Here is a 19,030-nt window from a genome sequence, read left to right as displayed (position 1 = left end):
AGGAAGGAAGGAAGAAAGAAAGAAAGAAAGAAAGAAAGAAAGAAAGAAAGAAAGAAAGAAAGAAAGAAAGAAAGAAAGAAAGAAGGAAAGAGGCAAACTCCCAAATATATAGGGTGGGGTCCCAGCATCGGTTGCCAGCTTAGGGCTCTCTTCAAGGGTTTTTACCTAGCAGTATGAGCAAGGGCTGTTTTTTTGTTAAAGCCAGTGGGCTTTAAAAAATATAAAAATTGTCTATGAGGTCATCCTTGTTGTTCTCTTTGAAACTGATAATTGAGGTACTTTATTGCTCAATGTAGCTATGGGGCTAACTGATCTTGAGTATCTACATTTTCTGTCTGGCACCTCTGAGCCACAGAGACCATAAATTTGGTGCTGCAGATTTTAACTAAGTTATTCACTTTTATAAACTCTGTCCTGTGTACAGTTTCTTCTGTAAGCAAGCTGTGGAAGAGCCATTTCCATTGCATGATTTCTAATGAAATCTCAGTTAATTCTTCTTGTGGACCTATACCCTATCTATATGTGTGTGAGGCCTATTTTCTACCTCACTATCTGATGTTTTCCTTTTTCTAATATTTTTAAATCTCTGTTCTCTCCTCATCATTAGCAATTATGAGTCATTAAATTATTTTGATGGCCTAATCATGGTGGAGATTTGTAGTGTATAGAGATTCCAGCTCACTCCCCCCACAAATTATAATTTATAGATGATTATTACTAAATTTATATGGTAGAGATTAGAATAGACTTTGGAGGGAAAAAAAGCCAATAATGGCATAGTTTTCCAACTGAATAAAGTTATATTTAAAATTTGTATACTAAATATTTATATTTGAATATTAAAACGCTTAAAATACCATTTTACATCCTTAACTTTAAAATTAAAAAGTGCTAACATTATTTTTTTAAAGAATAACTCTATTTAACTGTATTTATTTTAATTTGACCAGAGGGGGGGCAGAAAGAGAGAGAGAAAGAGAGAAAAAGGGAGTCATCAGGTCCAGAACTTGAACCTCTGTTGCCCATGTGGGAATCCAGTGCCCTAACCATCATGCCAACTGCTGGCCCCAAGAGTGGTAACATTTTATTATGAGTTCTTTTAATAAAGAATTTGTAGTATATGTTTTTTTTTTTTTCAAAATAAGTTTAGATTCCAGCCTGAATATGAGAAAGGACCAGGAAACAATTATACTTATTTGAAAGTGTAATATATAATTTTTTATTCATTATTGTAATTCACATTCATATGTACTGTAGTTTCTGACTAATAAGCATGATGCTTTTTTTTTTTCCTTTTGGAGGGAGGAGCAAATTGAATGTATCTTGAATTAAATTTTAAAATAAATCCAGTACATAACCAAAAAAACACAACTTTCACGAAGTATCCATGTTATGATCTCTTCATATAAGGCAAATTTTATAGTTAACACAAAAACAAATTTAAGTTACTCCTCATTCACTTTATTACATTATTAATAAATGAAATATGCACAACAATAGAATATTGCCATTTAAAAACAAGTGCGAAGTTGAAAAATGTCTACTCTTTGCTAGATTTAATGCAGCTTTACATTTTTATATTAATATCAACAATAAATAATTAGATATAATACTCTGCAAAGCAGCAAAAATATGAATAGACTTCAAATTTAAAGACTCCTTTCAGGAATGACAGATGCTCATAGATTCAGACTTGAAATCAAAGATTAACTTTACATATCTGTAATATTATAAAGTATATAATAAAAGAAGTTTTAGGAAAAATTCAATTAAAGTTTGTGGCAGGATAATGGATTCCATAGAAATTAATTAAGTACATTAATATTATCTATAAAGGAATGTTGCCTCTTGCTTAAAAATGACTCATTTAGTCACTTCATTTAGCTTAGCTTTAGGCAATTTTAAGAAAATATATCTGCTTCAATAAAGAAAACCGTATTTTTTCAGACTACTGAGGCAGGAATTATAATTGACTATAATAACTTTTAGTATTACTACTATTTAAAGTTTCATAGATATAAAAATCTACACCTTTGACCAAAGAAGAAATATATGTCCATCTCTAATAATAATATTTCTTTAATTGACAAATCACTTTGCTGCAAGCCTTTTGTGTCAATAAGTACAATCTGAAAAATTTTTACTTTAGTGTTATTCTATTTGGTCCAAATATTATATTGCCTTTACAGAAAAGGAATATATGAAAATTATACTGCACATCTGAGAGTATATCTAAAATTCATAAGAAGTTTTCCTTTGCCAGTTGACCAGTTAATATTTTATTGAAATAATTATTATATATATAATTTTTAGTTAGTTGAATAAAACCTAAAACAGTAAATCTTCAGAGACACAAAATAGAAGAATATGTGACCTATGAGTAGGTCTTTAAGAGATGAGGGCAAAGGAATTTTCCCTCTACTTTGAAGGTTTCCCAAATATCACTGACAATAGGCAGATTAATTACAGAAAAGGGCATACAAGTTTTATTTAACATATACATGTATATATTGAAGCCATAGAAAATAAGAACTTAGGAAGGGACCAGATAGTTGAGGCTTGGAGAGGAGAGGCTTCATAGGAAAGAGGGAAATAAGAAATAAATGTCAGAGAGGGGCCAGCAGTTAGCATAATGGCTATGTCACTGGACTCCCATGTAGTTGACCACAGTTCACGTCCCGGACTCGATGGCTTAAACTCACACCGGGTGCGTGTGCATGCGTGCCCACGATCCCGAGAGGAGAATGGGGGAGAAGGGATTGCAGCGTGGCCATCCCCCCTGGGTGGTGATTTCTCGCTTTCTGTCTCTAATGTCTCTGTCTGGCGAGCGCACGCGCCCCATAGCAAAAACCTCTCCAAAAAAAGAAAAAAAAAAAAAAAAAAAGAAAGAAATATCAGACATTGGTTTGTGAATGATCCTCTTTGCAATCTGAGTGGAACCAATAAATTGACAAGGGACATGGGAGTGCAAGGGTGTTCAGGCTTAGCACCCACAGTGAAACACAAGTTCTTGCCTACAGCTTATGAAGAATTAGTGATGTGGACACAGAGAGGGCATAGCAAAGTGGAGAGTTTATAGAAGGAGAGGGGAGGAAAAACAGAGTTCCCAAGCAGAGAGCAGGTCCTGAGTGGGTTGCTAAGGAGAAACTGGAACAAAGGGTTTTTATCTTGGTCAGGGAGCTTTGTCTGGGCTGTTGTCAGGTGAGTTTGATGCATGTGTTTCCCTCAGGGTGGGAAGTACATGCTGGCTGGAATCAGTTAATGTTCTCCTAATTTTAGTGAGTACAAAAGTCCTAAAAGCTTTGTGAAATAAAAACCATTATCTTTTTCCTGGTCTACGTCATGCTGCCTAGGTCAATCACTAAACCACCACTGCAAGCTGTTTCTGTAAATAAAACAGCGATTTTGTGGTTCTATATCCTATGTATATTCTTAGGGTCCCTGTCTCCTACTTCAAAGTGACTTTAAGGGTCAAGAGACTAAACTGCAGGGAACCTGCAGTTAGCATAATGGCTATGTCGCTGGACTCCCATGTAGTCGACAGTGGTTCGCGTCCCGGACCTGGTGGCTTAAAACTCACGGTGGGCGCATGTGCGTGCGTGCCCAAGATCCCGAGAGAAGAATGGAGGAGAAGGGATTGCAGCGTGACCATCCCCCCCTGGGGGGTGATTTCTCGCTTTCTGTCTCTATGTCTCTTTCTGTCTGTTTGGAGAGCGCACGCACCCTGTAGCGAAAACCTCTTCCCCCAACACCTCCCAAAAAAAGAGACTAAACTGCACAGGAACAAAGTTTTGTCTTATTATAGAGTTAATTAGGTGATTTCTCAGAGTTACACTCCAAAGAACAAATGAAGTCTGGGCATAATGTCTTTTAGTTGCTCTTCTCTACTGGACAATTTTTCCTGATTATTTGATGAGATTCCTAGGTAAAGGGGTTAAGAGAGTTGCATTTCTATTGGTAAGTTTCTTCAGTCAGATAAGTATATTCTATAGGAAGCTCCTCCTTATACTTGGGATAGGAGAACAAGGTTACAAGTACCTTGATACTTAGGCAATTTTAAGACTGCTTAGCATGTCAGCACTCCAGTCTTTGGGTATTGTCTTCTCAACTCCAAGGAAGTTCTTGCATTATGAATAAAGTTAATAAATTAGAGCAACAAAAGCCTTTTTTTTTTTTTTTTTTTACTTCTAATCATTAAATGCTTGGTGGAAGAAAATGTTAAAACATTTAGTAAAATTTTTTTGTGTGTGTGCTTATCTGAATTTTGTTAGTGACAATTCTTTCTACAACAAAAGAATTAAATTTAAATATTAGAGCAAAGTAATAGAAAAAATGATTAAGTGATGGAAAAAGCACAAACAATTTAAGGGCATAATTTCATCTACTTATTTTTAAAAATCTTTTTATACACTACAGTGAAAGTGTTCTGAGTTCACCAAATTTGTGTCTCACAATCAAGAAGAATGAGAATTGGGGACAAAGGAGGGGGTAGTAAAGCAGAGTTTTAGTAAAAGACAAAGCTTTGAACAGGGAGGGATCTTGAAAGGGGGTTGCTGACTTGGGGCTCTCATCAAAGATTCTTATCTAGAAGTCTAAGCAATAGTTCTCTGATAAGGAAATGGGCTTCAAAAAATAACTATAACTGCCCATTGAGTAGCAGTTTTTGGTTCCCAGTTCTTCCCTGATGAAAATATTGCCCAAGTCTTTGGTGCCTATGGTTCATAAAGGTCATATTCTTGGTTCTGGAATTGAATAGAAAGAGCTATAGTGGCTATAATTGCTTTAGGTCATGTTGCATATTGTATCTATCAATATCTTAAGGATTGTGGCAAGCAGTGTTCTTATGAGCACGCAGTTCCTTAACATCGTGACTCCATCTTGGGATTATACCCTAACTATATGTTCCAAGTCAATCATCTCCAACTTCAAAAAGAAAAAGTAAAAATTGAACAAAATTGAAATATGGCTTTATTTATTCAATTCAGAATATATTTATTGAATGCATTTTTGTTGCCAAACCTTCTCATTCAGGGTTTTTAAAAACTAGTGTTGGGCCAGTATGTGGCAAAGATGTTAAGGAGGCTGGATCCCACATAGTTTCCTGGTTCAAGTCACAGGTCAGGTAGCTTGAAAATTATGCCAGGCACATGGGCATAGGTGCCTATATTCCTGAGAGGAGAATGGAGAATAAGTTATTTTGGATAGCCTTCCCCTGTGAGCAGTCATTTTTTACTTTCCCTCTGTGTCTGTCTTTCTCAGGTGAGCACATGTGTCCTATAGCAAACTAAAACAAAACAAATAAAAAAATAGTGTCAAACTTTTCTTGGTCATTTAAGTTCTATTTACAAAAACAATCTAACAAACATATCTACGTTTAGACAGCTCTCTTTTTGATATGGATATCTGTCTTTTGAAATTTAATTATTTCGCCAGCTTTGGAGGACATCTTTTATGGTATTTTTCAAATGACTGTGTGTGGGTGTCTGTTACACATTTTATTTTACCACGAATATAAATTGTGTGATGTATGTATGTGTGCCTGTCAATTTCTGTGTTTTTTAAAAAGCACCCTTCTAATTTATTTTAATAAATAGCTCCGCAAAAATAGCTTGAGCATACATAAAATTTCTTGTTTTCTATGATGAAAATTTCTATAATTAAAATTCACTGACATTGCAGAATAGAAATAATTTGTTATACTCAGTAGAATTCAAAATGCTAGTTTTTTTAGCCTTTCAAAGGAATGAAATTTTATGTAATTCAAAATTTATAGATTATCAAAGCCATTTTACCCAAAATTCTTTAAGAATATTAAATATATCATAAAGCAAAGTTAATTCTAATGTAGATAACTAAAATTAGTTTGTTTAGACCAATTGTGTTATTATTGAATAGTGATGATTGATTATACATTTAACTTTATCTAGAAAAACACTTAGAAATAAATGCATAGCAGAGACTTATTGGTGGCAGTGTTATATGTGATCTTAACTTTCCTTTATGATTACCAGTAAAATATAACTTTCTAAAGGTAGCTAAAGTAGTAAATGATAATAATAGTAATATAATAGGTCTTTGGTAAAGTCATGATGTATTTTTCTGTTTTCCAATGCAAAAATATAACATAAGTGTTCTGACAACCCAATAATAAGTAGTACATATTTAGAATTATATAATGTTTTTATGATAATAATAAATCCATTATTTATAATTATATAATATAATTATTCTAATCATTGTAAATAAAAGTTGAAACCATTATTTAAACCTCACAAACTAGGAAGAAAATTATATTATTCAATAGAATTAATCTACAGAATTTAGAAGGAATTAACTTAGCATAGTACATGTTTCTTTTACTAATAGTTAAAGAAAATTTTATATTTCTAAGCTTTAGAAGTTGAAGATCTCTATTATTCACCTATTATAGTATTAATTGTTTTGGCAAAAGATGTTAATGAAAATTTCAAATATTGTCATTCTTTTAGAAAGCGGGCTTTGCCTGCCACAGGCAAATCACATAGCAAAGAGTTCAGCTTAGAATTCTCAAGCTGTATTTTCATTTCTAAAGTTCTCCAAATGAAATTATGTGAACATATAATTCTTTTGTAATTGTACAGTTTTTAAATACATTCTAAGAAGGGGAGAAAATGACAAGATTTAGGAAAGTAGCAAATCATTACAAAAATTCAAGGCGGTTTAGAATATAAGAAAGTTCCTTGGGACAGAAGAACTTATTTTTGGAATTATATAAAGATACAGGGTAAGTTGATGACTATGTGGTCTTTATTGAAATTGAAGGATGTAAAATGAATGAAATATGTAAAACATGTTGTGGATTGAGGTGTAAATGGAGAGATGATGAATACTTTGGATATCAAAAACAACACTGTAATGGGACTAGCAGTTAGCGTAATGGCTATGTCACTGGACTCCCACGTAGTTGACTGTGGTTTGCGTCCCTGACCTGGTGGCTTAAAACTCATGCCGGGTGTGTGTGTGTGTGTGCCCAAGCTCCCGAGAGGAGAATGGAGGAAAAGGAAGGGAGTGCGGCGTGGCCATCCCCCCTGGGGGGTGATTTCTGGCTTGCGGTCTCTCTGTTTCTGTCTGTCTGGCGAGCGCAGCCGCCCTATAGCAAAAACCTCTGCAGAAAAAAAAAAAAAAAAAAAAAACACTGTAATGAGCATCCTGTCATTATCAGAACAGCTGTTGTTATGTGTAATATGTGTAAGAAATAGCTTTGTTGCTGTAGTATTTTATTTCAGCCTTTTTTAAAACAATTGAGGGAAAAGACTCTGAAGTGATTTGCCATGACATATTAATAATGCACAGAATACACAAGTGTAAGTTTATTACATTAAAAATTAAATTATTTACTAATATGTTTATAAATACATAAAAATTATGACTATTTTCCTTTCCAAAATATTGCAGTTCAAAACACACACACACACATACACACACACACACACACACACACACACACACACACATACATCACACAACCTAACAGGTAGTTTCCTTTTCCTGAAACACCTGAACTTATTTAAGTTTACTTATTATTTTCAAGGAAAGAACTTTTGCAAAGTAAATGCAGCCAGTTACATGAACTCCTGACTCAATCAGTCCTCTGAAGAGGTACCCCTAACTGCTGTTAGGGGAGACAGGGAAAAGACCACTCTGACTACTTGCTGCTGACAGGGTGATGACCTAGGGTACAGCAGTCAGGAGGCCTCCAGGGTCTGATCACCTAGCACTCCTGTGCCAATTTTTTTGTTTGATTGTTTCTTTCTTCTTGTTACCCTACCTTAAATTCATCATTCTTTCTGAATCTGTGGCTTTCTGTGTGATGAAATTCAGAAAATTTTAATAATTTTTTTCAAATAATATTTGTCCCAATATCTCCCTCTTCTATATATGAGATTCTAGATACATGTATAGAAGAAACCTTTTTTTTTTCTTACCATTATATCACTGAGACGTCTTTCTATTTTATTTATTTTTTTTCCTCTGTGTTCTTCACTGTCGATGATTTCTGTTAACCTGTTTCAGGTTCACTGAACCTGTTTTCTGGTTTCCCAGTATGTTTTTAATATCAACTAATGAATTTTTGTTTTATATATGTCATCGTTCTGACCCAGAATTTTCTCTTGATTCTTTAGTTTTACTTTGCAGTTTTTAATCTTTCTTGAAATTCTTGATATCTTCATTCATTATAGTCATTCTTTCTAATGGACTTCTTAACAAGTTTATTATAATTATTTTAAGGCCATTACACTAATTTCAGAATCTTATAATTTTTCTATTTGTTTAAATGGCCAGATTTTTCTCCTTATGATAGATTAGATTTTTTCTTTTTCTTAGCAATTTTAGTAAGTTTTTATTTCATAATATGTGTTGTAGATACTATATATCTTATAGACCCTAGATATTATCATTCTCCTCTACAAACTTGAATTTTCTCCTAGTAGGCAGTTTTTTTGAACTCATAAATCACCTTTAATTTTTTTTTTTGAAATCTTAATTTTAGCTCCTAAAGGAAAACTTCAGCTTATTTTAATTTTGTTCTTAATTGTAGAGACAGTCTTAGTTCAGAGAAAAGATTTTTATTTCTATGATATGATTCTACTGGTATTCCAGTGGAAAGCCAGAGAGTTTGCAAAACCTCTTTTATTTGTTTGAACTTGAACCGCAAATTCTTATCTACTATAAGGTGGGCTGCTAGAAGATCTCCTAAACTCTTTCATGCTTTCAGTTATTTCCTTTTGACCTGCTTTCAGTCTCACTCAACACAAGAGCAGTTTAAAGTCAGTTAAGGATCGAGTGTTATAAATGTACAGCTTTTGAATTAACCCTTCCGTGACTCCCTTTTCACACCCCTTCCCCTCCCCAACTCCCTGGTGCTCTAAAAGCCAAAAAGTCAAATCTCTGATTTCCTTGGCAGGAGATTACTAAAACTGAGTCCTTTGTCCCCCTTTCCTTCTTTCTTTCCTTCCTTTCTTTCTCCTTCCCCCTTTCCTTCTTTCTTTTCTTCCTTTCTTTCTTCCTTTCATGACAGAGAATGATTTACGTGGGTGATACCATTGACAGGGGCCTGTCATGTCATAATTTTCTCCCAGCCTCATAGCCAGCCAATATCACAGATACAACTGGCATGTTCTTGTCAAACCAGATCGGAACTTGGCCTCCCACATGACTTCAGTATTGTGTAGTGGCACTCTACCACCTATGCCACTGCAAATGGGCTCATAAAACTGCATCTTTCTGTTTGAACCTTTCTCTGTCCTGCTGTTACTTTTTCATATTGCGACAGGGGAGTGCCCTCAGTTTGGGATAAGTTATCTAAGATATGGAAACCTTTAAAGATCCTCATCTTTCAAGGATACTATCTCATTTGGTTCTGTCTCCCTTAAGTCTCTCAAGTACTCTCATTGTCTCCCACCTCTAGAGTTTATTCTTATTATTGTCAGAACATTTAGCCCAACAGAAAATATTTTACCATTACCAGAAGCTAAAAAGACCTTTCTGTAATTTTTAAGTCCTTTAAAAATAAGTAGTACTTAATAGTAGCATTTAAATTGTAGAGCTGTGAAATTTGTCCCTTAAGATTTATTGGTGATGCTTTCAGATTGTGCTTTTAAGTTCCCTTTTCTTCCAGTTGACATCCTATCATAGCTTCATGTTACTTTCTTCTTCTGCAAATATTATGTAACGGGTATACAAAAAGTTTATGGAAAATGCATATTATAAAAACATTGTGGATGGATTTCAAGTTTTTTGTTCCAAAATAAACTCTCATTTTAATTCTGTTTTCATGACCTTTTTTAAGTCCCGTTGCACATAGATATTTTAATTTATATCTTTATTCTAATTTATTATTTTCTGGATGGTTCTAAATGTCATGCCATACAAGCAAATTCCTAATGTAGACATAGCAAACAAAAGATTAGTATGTTTCAATTTCAAAGTCTTAAGGGCCTAACTTTGCTTTTCTTCCTGAAAGCATGTCTTACCCCTCCCCATTAAGCCAAGAGTTAATACAGTGTATTGGATTTGTTGATGTCCTGGGAAATTCCCAGTATTTGCAAAAACAGGTGCTAGGTACATAATGGTAAGTCTCCCCCAGATTTGAATGTTGAAGCCTTATTCTCAGTGCTGTGGTATTTGGAGATGGAGTCATTGGGAGAATATACAGGTACTAGATGGAGTCCTTATGAATGGGATTAAGTCTCTTATAAGAAGACTGTTTACCTTTTTTTGCCCCCTCTCTGTTCTTACCTGTGTGAGGATAGTATGAAAAGATAGCCATCTGCAAACCAAGAATGTCCTCTCCAGACACTGAATCTGTTGGCATCTTAGATCTCAGACTTCTTATTTTCAGAACTGTGAGACAGGAATGTTTATCATTTCGTCACCCAGTGTATGATATACTCTATTATAGCACCCTGAAGTAAGACAGCAACTCTAAAGGAAGCCTTCTACTGTACTTTTCTTACAAAAACTTTGCCCATTGCCCTATGTTATGTTTTTGCTGTAGACCAGTGTTATTTAAAATGCATTCTGGAGAGAGACATCCCATGACATAGTTCATCAAAAATAGGGGCATACAGGACACCATACCTACTAGGTATTTGTCTTAATCAATACAGGCTGCTAAAACAAAGTGCCACTGACCAAGTAGCCTCTAAACATATATTTATTTCTCAAAGTTCTGAAGGCTGGTAGTCTCAAGACTAGGATGTGTTCTTCTGAAGGCTGGTAGTCTCAAGACTAGGATGCCAGTAGGGACAGCAGTTAGCGTAATGGCTGTGTTCATGGACTCCCATGTAGTCGATCGCGGTTTGCATCCTGAACCCGGTGGCTTAAAACTCATGCCGGGCACGTGTGCGTGCGTGCCCAAGATCCCGAGAGGAGAATGGAGAAGGGATTGCGGTGTGGCCATCCCCCCTGGGGGGTGATTTCTCACTTTCTGTCTCTTTGTCTCTCTCTCTCTCTGTCTGGCGAGCACACGCGTCCTATAGCAAAAACCTCTCAAAAAAAAAAAAAAAAAAGATTAGGATGCCAGAATGGTCGAGTTCTATTAAGGGCTCTCTTTTGGGTTCCAGACTGTCAACTTCTCAATGTAGACTCACTGGAAAAAAATAGAATGAGAGAGAGCTCTTTGTAATCCCTTTTATAAGGGCACCATTACACTGGGGGTTAAGATTTCTACATGTACCAGGCCGGTAGGTGGCATGGGAGTTAAGGTGCTGGACTCCCACATGGCCGACCTTGGTTTGAGTCCTAGAGCTGGTGGCTTGCTTTCTGGGACAAGCAGTTGGCCTATTAGCTATGTCGCTGGACTCCCATGTGGTTGGCCGTGGTTCGAGTCCCAGACCTGGTGGCTTAAATTCATGCTGAGTGCATGTGCAAGTGTGCCCAAGATCTCAAGAGGAGAATAGAAGAGAAGGGCTTGGATGTGGCCACCCCCCCCCAGGGGTTGATCTCTTGATTTCTCTCTGTCTCTGTCTTTCTGGAGAGCACACACACCCTATAGCAAACCCCCCCCAAAAGAAAAAAAGATTTCTACATATAAATTTGGATAGTAGGGGTAAGGGAATAACATTTATTCTTTTGCAGTATACTCACCTTAAAATGATATTTACGTAACTTTGAAAATATAATTTATAAAAATAATTACTCTGACAAAACACATACACAATATTTAACTTTTTAAGAGAGATTTTTGCTATAGGGTGTGTGTGCTTGACAGAGAGATAGAGACAGAGAGATAGAAAGTGAGAAATCAATCCCTCAGGGGGAATGACCATGCCTCAATCCCTTCTCCATTTCCTCTTGGGATTTTGGGCATGCATACACACACACCTGCCATGGGTTTTAGGCCACTGGGTCCAGGACCCAAACCACAGTCAATCACATGGTAGTTCAGCGATGTAACCAGTATGCCATCTATTTATCCCATACATTCTTTAAAATTGATTATATCAGGTTTCCAAAATGAACTTTACCAGGGATCCTATTTGGTTATTATGGTTTTTCTTTCTTACTGTCCTTGTGCACAATTACTATGTAAGCCACTAGTAAATTCTGGTTGGTTTCCATTCCTGCATGTGACATTATGAGCTGAATCCATTGATTCTCTGCTGCCTTCCAATCTTACTACAAACTTAAAAACACTTGAATACCAGCCATTTTTGTTAATATTTATTTTATTCTGTAGGATATTCTATATATAACAGTTTACATGAGCTCACTATTCTCTTGCTTCATTTTGCTGGGTAAGCCCAAGACTGGTCATTTTGGTGTCTGGTGAGGGCTTGCTTCTTTGTTTCTAGATAGCACATCTTTTTTGTTTTGGTTTGGTTTGCTGTGTCTTCATGTAGCTAAAAAGGCAGTGGAACCTCTGGAGTATTTTTATATACACACTAATTCTATTCAAGAGCTCTACCCACTTGACCTTCCAAAAGTCCCATCTCCAAATACCATCACACTGGTTATGGGTTTTCCAAATACCACTTTTTGGGGGACACAGGCATTCAGCCCATTTTAGCACATGTAGCTTGTGGAAATATATTTGATGACTAAATAATGGAAAGTAAAGTTTCCATTAACTTCAGCTGTTAAATATGCTTGATTTGTCTGTTAGAGCTCTGAAATTGTTTCTCATAGACTGTGCTTTTATTCAACAACAGTACTTTTCCCACTTCTTTTTGTTTGTTTTCTTCTACAATCTGCTCTTTTCAATTTTTTAAATTCTATATTCTTGTGCGAAGTGACAACTTGTTGCCTAGCACAATTTATGAGAACTCTATTAAACATCAAACTGATAATACTGTTTTTTGTTTTGTTTTGTTTTGTTTTGTTTTTGGAGAGGTTTTTGCTATAGGGCGCATGCGCTTGCCAGACAGACAGAGAGACAGAGAGACAGAAAGCAATAAATCTCCCCCTAGGGGGTATGGCCACACTGCATTCCCTTCTCTTCCATTCTCCTCTCAGGATCTTGGGCACGCACGCACACGAGCCCGGCATGAGTTTTAAGCCACCAGGTCCAGGACACGAACCGTGGTCGACTACTTGGGAGTCCAGCTACACAGCCATTACGCTAACTGCTGGTCCCTGTTTGTTTTGTATTTTAAATTTAGTATCATCAAATTTTAAAAAAAGTATTTATCAATAAATCCTTTGTGAATTCTTATTTTTTGCAGATGAGTTGTAAAGCTTTTTGTTTATGTTACCACTGATTTTTAAGACATCTCACCTTCTATTTGTAGGGCTTTTGTCACAACCAGTTGTCTCTGACCATAGTTTTAATGCAGTAGGTTTTCTGGTAGTTCAAGGATAAATAATTTTCTCTAAATGTTTACAATAGCATGTTGGTGAACAATTTCACCTTAGACTTTTCTGTCTTAAAATCATAGACTCTTTTTCCCCTTACAATATTGTGTTGTTCATGATAAAATAAGCTATTGAGTCTCTCTTTCAAAATATGAATTAACGTTTTCAAGCTTAAATAGGTTTTATTCACAGGGGGAAATAATGTCACAGAAAATGTAAGCCACAAAAAAGATTGCTTGTAAATATAGTATTTCACTTTGACTGATTATTTTTATTTTAATCTAAGTATCTTGGAGGTTAATGTCTATTTCTATCAAATTTTTCTTCCTTGAAGCTTTAGTCTTCATTTCCATTTTTAGAATTTATTAATTGTAATTTATTACTTTATCTTATTTTACCATTATTATTAAAGAAATTATATTAACACATTTATGGTTTTAATTTTATTTGTAAATTACCACTTCCATAAGTGATAATTTATTTTGCTGAGCTAATTTTTTTGGCATCTTGTTATTGAATTAACTATGGTTTGAAATAATCAAACGTAGAGTTCTATAATGCTTAGACAAAATATGTTAAGCAGAAGCGGGTATTTCTACTGGTTTATGTTTTGTTAAACAAACTACATATTGAGTAATATAAGTTTACTCTGTTCATTACTGTGTCATAATTATTTGGCAAGTGAATATAGGACCATTTATAAAAAATACTTCATATTGTTTTTATTACTTTGCAATGTTTACAAGTATTAGTAATGTTTAATTAAAATTATGAATTAAAGGGAGACAGGGAGAAAAATGAAATTGAAGTAAGTATTAACAAGTACCATAAAATAGATAATTATATAATTCAGGGGCTAGCAGGTATGTAGTGGTCAAGGCACTGAAATCCTGTATGACTGTCCATGGTTTGAGTCCCAAACCTGTAAGTTTAAAACTCACACTGGGCACGTGTGCATGTGTGCCAAGATCATTGGAGGAGAATGGAAGAGAAGGGATTGTGGCATGGTCATCCCCCCTGTGGGGTGACTTCTCGCTTTCTCTCTCTCTGTCCAGTGAGCACATGTACCCTATAGCCAAAATCTCTCTCTAGAAAAAAAAAAAAAAAGAAAAACATAATTCAAATGTCCTTTTCCCAAAGAACCTATGGATCATAAATATGAAAACATAAGTTAGAAAAAAAGCCCTTTAAATATAGTAGATTTAGATCTTTAATCCTAATATTGTAACTTTTTTTTGAGAGGTTTTTGCTATAGAGCTCATATGCTCGCTAGAAACACAGAGAGAGACAGAGAGATAGAAAGCGAGAAATCACCCCCCAGGGGGGTTGGCCACTCCGTAATCCCTTCTCCTCTATTCACCTCTTGGGATCTTGGGCACGCATGTACCAGCGCCCAACTTGAGTTTAAGCCCCCAGGTCCAGGACTCGAACCGCGGTTGGCTACATAGGAGTTCAGCAACATAGCCATTACGCTAAGTTCTGGTCCCACATTTTATATTTTTTATTTGTTTTAATATATAAGCACCATAAAGAACTGTAGAAGTGATACTATTTACAATTCATATATATTTCATATCAAAATAGAAGGATTCAAAAAATATTGGTTCTCTGAGACAAGCTTTGTACAAGTTTAAATGACCCAGTAACATTAGAAACAGTTAAATTAATGGTTACTGTTTTAGCAACTGCCCCTCATCACATATTTATTGACATGTTCTTTTTCACTGAATCTGAAGTCAATATTTGAAAGACCAATATTGTAACTTATTTTAGGAAAAAAATAGCATAACTTAATCATCAGTAATTTGACTACCTGTTAGTCAGTGTTGGGAAAATTATAAAATCTAAATATATTTTTGATATTGTAATTATATTCTTTCTTTGAAATGAAAAGTGCTTGGTTTCAGAAACTTCTGGATACATGAAAATTTGTGGATACTCTAGTAATTTATATAAAATGACATACTATTTGCATGTAGCCTATAGGCATTCTCCTGAGTACTTTAAACCATCTCTAGATCCTTATACCTAATACAATGTAAATGCTTTGTGAATAGTTGTACTGTATTGTTTAGGGAATAATGAAAAGAAAAAAGTCTGTACCTGATCAGTACAGATATGACTAATTTTTTTTTTTTAGGAGAGATTTCTGTAGTAGGATATGAGCACTCACCAGATAGACAGAGACAGAGAGACAGAAAAACAGAAATTACACCCCCAGGGGAGATGCCACACCTGATCCCTTCTCTTCCATTCTCCTTTTGGGATTCTGGGCACACACACACACATGCCCAGCATGAGTTTAAGCTACCTGGTCCAGGACTCCTACTGCGATCTACTGTGTGGGATTTCAGTATGTAACCATTATGCCATCTGCTGGTCCCAATATGACTAATTTTTTGAACTATATTTTAGATCCACAGATTCATCCCCTCTCATAGGCATGTAGAACCAAATTTATGCTGATTATTTGAACAAATTAAATAGACTATACTATTGAAGGATACAATATTATCTTTTTATTCATGGTTAAAAATATAACTAGTGGGGACAGAAAGCATATAGGCACCTCCACCACTGACTGTGTTGGCCCTCTGGGCACAGCTTCATGGCTGTGAGGCAGCCTCTCCCAACCAGGGACCCCCTTCCAGACCCTAGTATTAGCCAGGTAGGCAAGTTTCACTGTCCCTGTTGTTCTTTACTGTCCCTTCTAACATTTCTTCTTCTTTTTTTTCTCTTTTTAATAAAACAACTTTTCTGTGTTTGTGCCTTCTCTTGTTAATTTGTCTCCTATTTCCTCAACTAGGGAAGAAGGCATCTAGGCACCTCCACCTCTGACTGTGTTAACCCTTTGCATGGCATAGCAGTTTTTTATTTTTAACCTAATTTCATTATCTACCATGTGATTTCTGTTTTTTTCTCCTCTTTTTGTTCTAGTTCTTTCCTTCCCTTTTCTTTGCTTTTTTTTTCTATATTTATTTACTAGTTTCTTTTTCTTTACTTTACTGTTTTATTGTTCAGCCCTTACTCACTGCCTAGAGAAGACTAGATGCATAGTAGATGAACATCTGAACATTGTGAATTTTATACAGTTCTTTGCATGGCACTGTAGTTGTTTCAAGAGGAGTGAAATTCCCCCTTCATTAATCCGATCGCAAAACTTATCCTATGATTCCTACACTGGAGGACACACTAGAAGGGAGAAAATAGCAACAAACTATTTCACAGTAAGGGAAGTACATGAGCTCACAGTCACAGGATCCCTCTCCAACAAATTAGCCAAAAGTGAATACACTACCAAATTACTAAGAATCAGAGAGGAGCCTCCAGGATCAGAGAATCAAGTAATACATCTCCAGCAAAGGAATATTGTAACTCATCTCAAAGTAGAGAAAATTTAGAGGATATTACCAAAATGTAGAAAAAGAATTTAAAATTTTTATGGTAATAAAACTCTACTAGATGCAAGAGAAAAGAAATGTTGAGCTCTAAGAGGTGAGGAAGTCCTTCCATGACGTGAAAGAAAAATTGGACACCATAAAAAAGAATCAAATGGAAATGTTAGTTATGGAGGCTGTAATACAGGAAATCAAAACCTGTTAGACCATGCAGAAGATTGAATCTTGGGAGTAGAAGACAAAACCTCTGACCTAGAAAAAAATTTTTAAAATTAAGAAAACAGCCTGGAACCAGCAGTTGGCTTAACGGCTATGTCGCTGGACGCTCATGTTGTCAACTGTGGTTCAAATTCCAGACCTGGTGGCTTAAACTCATGCTGGGCACATGTGCGTGCGTGCCCAAGATCCCAAGAGGAGAATGGAGGAGAAGGGATTGCGGCATGGCCTTCCCTCCTGGGGTAATTTCTCGCTTTCTGTCTCTCAGTATCTCTCTGTCTTTCTGGCAAACGCACACGCCCTGTAGCCCAAACCTCTCTAAAAAAAAAAAAAAAAGAAAGAAAAAGAAAAAAAATAGCTAAATGAAAGGCCCAAACATCCGAATAATTGGTATCCCAGAAGATGAAGAAACCAATAAGGGCATTGATAATCTATTTCACGAAATTCTGGAAGAAAATTTTCCAAATCTAGAGAGGCACTCAAACATCCAGAATCAAGAAATACAAAGAACCCCAAGTAGGATCAACTCAAGAAGTTCCTCTCCATGGCACATTATAGCTAGATTGGCCAAAACACAAAGACATAAATACTAAGATTGGCAAGAGAGAAACATCAAATCACTTACAAAGGCTAACACTGGAGATCTCATTGAATACAATACAAGCAAGGAAAGAATGGGGAAATAGATTCAAAATATTAAATGAAAAAACAATTTCAACCAAGAATACTATACTCAGCAAAATTTTCCGTCATATAGGAAAAGAAGATAAAAACATTCTTAGATAAACAAATTCTGAAAGAATTTACCAACTCCAGATCAGCTCTTCAAGAAATTCTGAAAGGAGTACTATACCAAGAAAACTAAGGACAGACAGATAGCAATAAGAGAACAAAAAACAACTGAGTATATGACCAACATAATGGTAGAGACAAGTATGGAAATATCAATAATAACGTTAAATGTTAATGGATTAATTTCTCCAATTAAGAGACACAGACTGGCTGAATGAATTAAAAATCACAAATTCTCCACCTCCTGCCTACAAGAAACTCATTTTATGGTTAAAGACATCCATACACTAAAATTGAAGGGCTAGAAAATGGTATTCCATGCAAATGGAAACCAAAAAAGAGCAGGAATCGCAATACTGATTTCAGGTAAAATAGGTTTTAAGACAAAAATCATGAGAAAGAGACAAAGAAGGGTATTATATAGTTGTAAAAAGGACTGATTCACCAAAAAGATATAATGCTTATAAATGTCTATGCACCCAAGTCAGGAGCACCCAAATATGTAAAGACTGCTAGATCTAAAAGGAGAGTTAGATTGTAACACAATACTTGTTGTAGATTTCAACACCTCATTATCTCCTTTAGAGAGGTCAATGAGACAAAAAAAAAAAAAAATAAGCAAAGAGATTCTGAACCTAAATGACACCATAAATCACATGGACTTTATAGCCATCTGTAGAACTTTCCAACTCCCCCCCCCCAAAAAAAAAGGAAAATATACCTTTTTCTCAACCCTGCATGGTACTTTCGAGAAGACTGACCACAGGATAGGACACAAAACCAGCCTTTACAGATTCAAAGACATAGAAACTATATCCAGCATCTTCTCCAACCATGATGGAATTAAACTTGATACAATCTCAGGAAAAACTCTAGGAAATACACAAATACATGGAAACTAAATAACCTACTTTTGAATGACTTATTAACTACTGAAGAAATTAAATCTAAAATAAAAAAATTTATGGAAGCAAATGATAATGAGTACACAAGTTTCTATAATCTATGGGACACAGCAAAAGCTGTCATAAGAGGGAAGTTCATAGCAATTAGTGCACACAAGAAAAAGATGCAAAGATGGGACCAGCAGTTAGTGTAATGGCTATGTCGTTGGACTCCCATGTAGTCAACTGTGGTTTGTGTCCTGGACCCGGTGACTTAAAACTCACGCTGGGTGCATGTGCGTGCGTGCCCAAGATCCCAAGAGGAGAACAGAGGAGAAGGGATTGTGGCGTGGCCATCCCCCTTGGGGGGTGTTTTCTCACTTTCTGTCTCTCTGTCTCTCTCTG

General features: G+C 35.6%; 1 protein-coding gene across 1 annotated transcript in view; it reads left to right on the top strand.

Moving 5' to 3' along the window:
• The window catches only part of EPHA6 (EPH receptor A6), a 983,118-nt gene that overhangs the window by 121,877 nt on the left and 842,211 nt on the right, over positions 1 to 19,030 (top strand). The gene's annotated exons all lie outside the window — the stretch shown is intronic.

This window comes from Tupaia chinensis, unplaced genomic scaffold, assembly GCF_000334495.1.
Source record: "Tupaia chinensis unplaced genomic scaffold, TupChi_1.0 Scaffold149851_1, whole genome shotgun sequence".
Lineage (NCBI taxonomy): Eukaryota > Metazoa > Chordata > Mammalia > Scandentia > Tupaiidae > Tupaia > Tupaia belangeri.
Note: the sequence above shows the minus strand (reverse complement) of the source record. Positions and strands in the feature narration are given on the sequence as shown.